Genomic DNA, 8,241 nt, shown 5'->3' with positions numbered 1-8,241 from the left:
AGAGAGATCTTGTGCAGGGAAACTCCCCTTCATCAAACCATCAGATCTTGTGAAACTTATTCACTATCATGAGAACAGACAGGAAAGACCTGTCCCCATGATTCAATTATCTCCCACCAGGTCCCTTCCATGACACATGGGAATTGCGGGGGCTACAATTCAAGATGAGATTTGGGTGTGGACGCAGCCAAACCACATCACATTCTTCTGTAAGATGGAACTTTCTCTTAACAACTAGGCTATTTGGTTACCCTAAAAAACAGCTCCTGCTGGGAAGGCATGATGAATGCTTAATTTTCCCCCTTTGCAAATTAGAGTACATGGAATCGCTGCTTCAAATAAAGTCAATGAGATTTTTCAGGCTTTTTCTTTTGTAAATATTGTTAAAGACACATGTATTTCCACACATTCAATCTGTAAAAATAACAAAAATAGTTTTCATGCTCAAATTTTTATAAATTTAGCCAATGGGAGCACTTTCAAGCTTAAACCTATTTTTTTGTTTATTAATCTGAGAAACCTTCCTTGCTTTCTGGCACAACAAGAGATTCCAGACTCATTTTATACCTTTCTCGGCCTGAAATAAGTCACTGCTCCAAGGAGCCATGATTCCTTACAGGGGTAAATGGTATTAAAGGCCAAAATCCAGTGCATTAGGATGCCCATTGCTACAAAGTTGATATTGTTTCTAGGCCATTTCAGTGGTCAGAAAAAGAAAAGGTAATTTTTATAATTACATTTAACATTTACATTACCTTTAACATTATAAGTTATGGATTTATGAAATATTTTTAATCTATCATAATGTCCTTTATCTTATAAAATATATAAAATAATTTTTGTATAATGATGCTAATAATATCATTACTAAAAACAAATCAATAATCCACTTGAAGCTTATAAGTTCTATGACTTTTCTTGAGCTGTAACAAATTAAAGATTTCTATTCAGTTCCATATATTAATGTCACTTAAAATAAATCTTTTCTATAGTATGACATGAACTTGACATACAATTATGTTTCAACTTGCTTTAAATTTTACTAATACCTACATGATTCCAGGGTTAAAACAATGTAAAAAGAAACACACTAAAATTTCTCAATTGGAAGCTATTTCATTGGTTTCTTATTTATTCCTGCACATTTTTACAAATATGTACATAAGAAGAAAGAATAGTCATTTTCTTTTGTAAAAATTCAGCCCACTGAAATACATTAATTAGTAAATTTTCCACTTAATATAGGTTAGGGCTAACCTATATCATTTTAAAGGCTGTTCAAGGTAACTTTTTCATAACTGCACATAAAAAAGAGGTTTGCTTTTTTCAGTGATCACGTACTACTTCTGACCTTAAAACATATTTTTGAAAAAGGAAAACAAATTTAGGGACACATTTTAGCCCCAGTCTTCTTTGTCCTGTGGGCAGCATTTGGCATTTACTGGTCACTCCTCCTTTCGGAAACCTTCTTTTATTCCATTTCCATGGATCCACACCCCTTGATTTTCCTGCCTTCTACTTACCAAGTTCCACTGGCAACGCTGCTCCTTCTCACCAGCTCTTACCGCTTGGCATTCTTTAGGGTCTCCCATACTTCTAACACTACACACCCTCCCAGGACAATTTAATCCACCCTTCTGGTTCCAATTTCCACCTCTGATAATGAAATTCAATTCTATAACTTTACCCACCTCCTGAATCTCAGAAATCTATATCCAACTGCTGACAGGATGTCTCCCTTTTCCGCTCACAGACACAATATTTTCAACAGGCACCAGCTTGAGTTCATCATCTTGTGCCCCTTCCTCCTTCCTCCTCCAGGCTTCCTGGTGTTAGAAATGGTACCAACCTAAGGGCACAGGCATCAGGCTTCCCTTCATCCATCACCTCCTTTCTTACCTACCTCCAGGGCAATCCCAATCCTCTCAATTAGGCCTGTAACCCAACATCCCCGTACATCCATTTCTCTTAGTCCAGTCCATCTCCTGGATTGGGCAAGCATCGTCTCTAGTCTATTCCAACACCTCCTGCTTCCCATTTTTACCCTCTATGACCCATTTGTCATGCTGTATTCAGAATAATCTTTTAAAACATAAATTAGGCCAGGCACCGTGGCTCATGCTTGAATGTCAGCATTTTTGGAGGCCAAAGCAGGAGGATGACTTGAATCCAGGAGTTCAAGACCAACCAGGGCAACATAGTGAGATTCCATCCCTATACACACACATACACACCCCCAGGTGTGGTGGCATGCGCGTGCACACAGACATACACACACACACACATCCAGGTGTGGTGGCACGCACCTGTAGTCCAAGCTACTCAAGAGGCTGAAGTGGGACGATCACTTGAGCCTGGAAGGTTGAGGCTACAGTGAGCCATGATCATCCCGCTGCATTCCAGTCTGGGTGACAGAGACAGAAGGAGACCTTGTCTCTAAATAAATAAAATAAAAATTAAATATCAGATAAATACCTTTATCTGATTAAAATCCAGCAATTCCTTATTATCACAGTACATTCCACGTTTATGTACTTATATTTCAAACTAATTTACCTACTTCTAATCCTTGCATGATGGAGATTTTCAGCAATACCCTCTATGATATTTTGCTTTGGTAAATGTTCATTTTATTTCTACAATTCAAAATATTTTCTAGTACCTTCATATTTTTGCAAAGCTGTTTTTCCTCTACCTAGAATATTACTTTTCTCCTCAACTCCTCTTTCATATTCATTCTTTAGTTGTTGTTTTGTTTTTTCTTTGAGACAGAGTTTCGCTCTTGTCACCTAGGCTGGAGTGCCATGGCACAGTCTCGGCTCACTGCAACCTCTGCCTCCTGGGTTCAAGCAATTCTCCTGCCTTGCCCTCCTGAGTAGCTGAGATTACAGGCATCCACCACCACGTCTGGCTAATTTTTGTATTTTTAGTAGAGACAGGGTTTCACCATGTTGGCCAGGCTAGTATTGAGCTCCTGACCTCAGGCGATCTGCCCGCCTGGGGCTCCCAAAGTGCTGGGATTACAGACATGAGTCACCACACCCGGCCTGCGTCCATGTTAATTACTACAACTGAGGCCTGGGAATTACAGCATTTTAAGTATAACATATAATAATTCCAAAGTACTAAGTATATGGTGTGACATGAGGCAGGTTGTTAATAAATGTTAGCTATTTATATAATTTAGGGCGTTCATGGATAACAAAGTAATCTCCAGACTGAATTCATCTTTGAAATCAACTGCTTTGCATTTGCATAATTCATATTCCTGTTTTTCCATACTGGAAGCTAAAAACTGTGATTTTCTAATTTTCAATGTCATGTAGAGATAAGCGGGAGATAACTTATTCTGAATGATACAGTTGAATTCCAGACCATTGTAAACAGCTGTCCATTCTTAATGCTGTAAATTTTGCTTTTTGTCATATATTTATGTTCTAAAACTGCTTTACATCAGAAAGATGATATGTCAACCTTGAAGCATCACTCTCTAGTAACAACAAAATGCCAAAATAAGACATAACTTTATTTTATTTTACTTCAGGTTGGTGGAGAAAGAGTTTCATTAGATCTGCTGGGTATACGGACTCTGTAGGAACATTCATTGTGAGGCTGAGGCCGTAGCCAGTGCTGTCATGAATATAGAGGAAACGGGTTCCTGCATAGCATGGGTGATAACCAGCAACTGATAAAGAACCTCAGCTTTGTTGAGAACTTGAAATAAATGGACTTGTGTTGGAAGGGAAGCCACCGAATGCAAGGCTATCTACTGCTAGAGAGAAAAATTACTGCAAAGTAATCATTGTTTAGCCAGAGGCTAAAATTTCTGCAAAAGCTCTGAGATAAAAATTTTGAATAATCAAGGCATTTAAATTTAAACCTCACTAGCACTTCTTCTTAATCATTCATAAACCTAATAATTCTCTTAAAAACAGAAAAGTTCAACTCTTCACCATATGATGGATATGATGGCAGGTGGGAGACACAGAAGGGGTAAAGAATTATATCAGAGGGAAGGGACCAGAGACACCCCCCAGTCATTCCTCTCAGGATGCTGAGACATTATCTTATCTTTGTGACCATAGACAAGGACATCATTTGACCAATGACCAAAATCATGTCTGTTTCTAGATCTCCTCCTGATGACCAAATTAATTGTACTGTGATTATTGAAATTAGAGTTCAGATAGATGTCTTTTTCTGCTTTTGATTGTAGTGAAGAACAATAAGCAGCACTAATTTCTGTCTCCATTTTCCTGCTGGAAAGGAGGAACCTGGCCTGCTAAACCCCAGCTGAGGGCTTAAGCCATGGGCCCAGGAATGGCAGGCAACTGTCCCTTCAGCTCCAGAATAGTGAGTCATGGTTGGTGCAAATAACCCAGAGGAGCATTCCTCCAGAAATCAAGACAGAGAGGTAAAGTTGAAGGGTAAGCTAAAACCAGAGGCAGTGCACCCCAAGGGAAAAAGCATTTCAGAAGAAAAAAAGAGGCTGAGACACAGAACGGGGGAAAGAATCATGGCACAACGAAGGGACCAGAGACACCCCCTGGTCATTCCTTTAATAATACCTCAGGACCCTGAGACTTGATCTTACCTTTGTGACCATCGACCTTGTTACATATGGTCACAAGGATAGATAGAGCTGCTCCCACAGCAGGTGGGAGGCCACAAGCATTTTTGCATAGACCACTCACAGCTTTGGCCATGAAGGGAAGTAGCTCTTAAGGCTACTAGACCTGCTCCAAGAGTTACTGGATAAAAACAGGAGCAAGAGAGCAGATTGGATGAATGGATGGATGGATGGATGGATGGAGAGATAGAGAGAGAGAGAGAGAGAGATAACAAAGGGAGAGATGATAGACATAGATAGTTATAGACAGATGACAAAGAAAGATGACAGATATAGATAGAAAGACAGGTAGGTAGGTAGATAGTTGACAGACACAGATGACAGATGATTGATAGATAGTTAGATAGGTGGATAATAGGTATATGACAAAGAAAGAGAGAGAGATGATAGACATAGAAAGATAGGTAGACAGATAGATGATAGATAGATGACAGACACAGAAAAATAGATGACAGGCTAGATAGATGATAGATCATAGAAAGATGGATGACAGACAGAAAAAAAAGAGATGATAGACACAGAGATGATAGATGGTTGGTAGGTAGGGGGGTAGGTAGGTAGATAGATACACACACACACACACCAGAGACAAAAGAGACATACATAAAGCTTCTGAGTTTCTGCGTTGGAAGGGATTTTAAGATGCCTACCTGATACCAAAGTAAGAATCATTTTTCTACTATCCCCAACCAATAAGGTACTAACTCTGAGGTCTTCTTCCTTCTCTCCTCACTCTTCTCCAAGAGAATATTTTCATAGTCACAAAGATCATCCAGTCTGACACTTTTTAAGAGGTGAGCATCAATGTAGAGAAGACAGCAACTCAATCAAGCTGTTGGCATTTTTCCTGAGCCTCTGTTGACTCAGAGGCTTTAGTCTTTCCAGTAAATTCCTATGCATATGAATTTTTAAAAAATCATCTCATGCTTGCATGTTCTTGGAAAAATCTAAGTCCATCGGGTGATTGGTCAAAACCATTAAGATGTCAGCAAATCAGTGGGCAAAGTTTATGAAGAGACATTTACAAAAAGAAGCAGCAAATCTCATTAACAAGCATAATATAATTATAATATAACTTCTGGAGGGTATGGTGGTGACAGGGGAAACAGATTGCAGTTAGGACTGTAACTTGGTAGAACTCTTCTCAAGGCAATTTGAGAACATTATTAACAACAGCAAATATGTTTATTTCCATTGACCTGGGAAGCTCAGCAGTAGTATTATATCATGAGGAAATACAGATAATATAGAGCAAAGTATTATGCACGTTTTCCACAGGGCTATGACTAGAAGCAAAAAATAATATAGTTATATAAACTGTGACATAATGTCACAAAAGAATAAAATTTTATAGCATTTAGAAGTGTTTTCTTCTAAATTTAAAATAACAGAATACAGAATTATATGTATGCAATGTAATGTAGACATTTTTAACTAGAGAAAACTGCTAAAAGAAAATTCAGTGAAAGATTAAAGGTGAGTATGGGGGATGCAATTATGTTTTTGCTTCCCTGTGTGCAAATTTTTGGCAATTTTGTTTTCTTTAATGAGCATGGTTTTTTTTCCAAATCGTAACATATTCGTTTTAAAGAAAAACTAGACTTATTATACTCGTTTTTGTAGATTTCTGTTTTATCAAGGGGTTACTGTAATATCAACCCCTTTTCTTTTCTCCTCCAAGGCAAAATAATTCTTGCTTACTAAACCTTTCTTCACAAGTCTTACCTCCCAACTCCTTAATTATATTTGCGATTTTTCTCTGTAAAGGTCATTAGGTATTTCTTTAAAAATTTTCCAAAGAAAATTCTGATATACTAGAGAGCCCACCGAATCACTTACTTCTTAGGAAATTCTTAAGAGATATTTCAGTTTAACGCCGACATTTTTGCAATGGAAAAGAAAAAGGAGGCCGAGGGGAATGGTGCGCCCTTCACAGTTTTAGAAAGCCAATTGGCACCAGGCCCAGCCTTCTTATTTATTTACTCTCTTTTATTTACATAACCTGTCATCAAGTCCAGTTCATCTCCAGCTTAGGTTCTCCTTGTGTCTTTGATCTGCTGACCACGCTGGGTCTTATAGTTCAGTAACAGGTTAAACATAAGGATCAATGAAAATATGCATACATTGACATCTTGGCACTTCACCAGTTTTCAATGAAACAAACGAGCAACAGTTTTCCTTCTTTTGTTCCAGATGTCCATATGCCTTCCTTGTTCACATACAAGGAGCAGAAATGAGGTTAAGCAAAGTCCAGCACATCACTCATCAAAAGATGCTGGTGATTGTCCTGAAATATGATATCAGACTCATGGCTGAACATAAGTGTGCATTAATGTTTGAAGGCTTTACTAAAAAGGTGAATCACAGATAGAAACGTAAGGCAAAATTATAGGAAGGGAGAAAGTGGACCTTTCTGCCATCTTCTGCTCCCAGCCAAGGTTCTCCTGTAACTGGAAAGCAGTGCTTCTCTCAGCCGCTGTCAGTAGGAATCTCCACTTCTCAAGTGTCCCTCTAAGCAGAGGAGAAAATTAACTGTTGGGATTCAAAGGTGTCCCTTCTAGGTCACCTTGCCTCCATGTAAATCAAAAGCAAAATGAGCAAAGTATGTGGCAGCTCATTCTACACAAGTGGGCAAACTTTGGTGTAAGACTAATGAAAAGAAATGAAAAAGATGTAGCAAGCCAAAATACCCATAACACAATTGAAGCGCTTTGCAAATATTCCTCTATGTGTTTGTAAACAGAATGTTATCTGAGACAGGTCTCAATCAATTTAGGAAGTTTATTTTGCCAAGGTTAAGGATGTACTCATGACACAGCCTCAGGAGGTCCTGATGACAAGTACCTGAGGTGGTCAGGGTACAGCTTGCCTTTATATATTTTAGGGAGACATCAGACATCAATCAATATGTATAAGACATACATTGTTTTAATCAGGTAAAGTGGGACTACATGAGGCAGGGGCTTTCAGGACACAGGTAGATAAGAGACAAAAGGCTGCATTCTTTTGAGTCCTCTATCAGCCTTGCACTGAATACAAGTTTAGTCTGGCTCAGTGAATCTGCATTTATCACATAAACAGCAAGGCAGAGGAAGCAGCCAGGTATGCATTTGTCTCAGGCGAGCCTCAGAGAGACGACTTTGAGCCCTGTCTGTCCTTTGTCCATAAGGAATTTTCTTGTAGGCAAATTGTGAGAAAGGTATGCAGCTTTTTAACCTTTGTAGCTATTTTATTTAGGAATACAATCGGAGGCAGGTTTCTGACACAGTTCCCAGCTTGATTTTTTTCCCTTGGCTTAGTGATTTGGGGGTCCCAAGATGTATTTTCCTTTCACATTTTATAACTGTAAATTTTTAATGCTGTTGCTAAAAGTATCCTTTATTATGGAAGATTTTCTTTGTGAGCTGTGAAAGACAAAGTTAAGGCAAAATGACAAAGAAGGGTCACAAATAAAAAGATGGCCTGATGCTGATGGATAAATGCAAGCTGGAAGACAGCTGGGTGACAACTTACATCAGGCAAAAAGGGACACATTGATGGCATCAAAAAACAAAAGAGGATTCAGAACAAATATCCATAAAAGAAGAAGAACAGTTGTGTGGTACAAAGGA

The 8,241-nt window shown here is 38.6% G+C and overlaps 1 long non-coding RNA gene across 1 annotated transcript in view; it reads right to left on the bottom strand.

Annotated features, from left to right (window-relative positions):
* Window positions 1–1,519: 1,519 nt before the first annotated feature.
* Window positions 1,520–8,241, bottom strand: part of LOC105489491 (uncharacterized) — a 29,369-nt gene continuing 22,647 nt past the window's right edge. The window contains exons 2-3 of the long non-coding RNA XR_011625136.1: window positions 2,307–2,436; window positions 1,520–1,826 (exon numbers count right to left, since the gene is read on the bottom strand). This is a non-coding gene — a long non-coding RNA (uncharacterized lncRNA). The remainder of the gene's footprint in view (window positions 1,827–2,306; window positions 2,437–8,241) is intronic.

The sequence above is a fragment of the Macaca nemestrina genome, chromosome 6, assembly GCF_043159975.1.
Source record: "Macaca nemestrina isolate mMacNem1 chromosome 6, mMacNem.hap1, whole genome shotgun sequence".
NCBI classification, from domain to species: domain Eukaryota; kingdom Metazoa; phylum Chordata; class Mammalia; order Primates; family Cercopithecidae; genus Macaca; species Macaca nemestrina.
The sequence above is the reverse complement of the archived record's forward strand: the minus strand, read 5'-3'. Positions and strand labels throughout refer to the sequence as shown.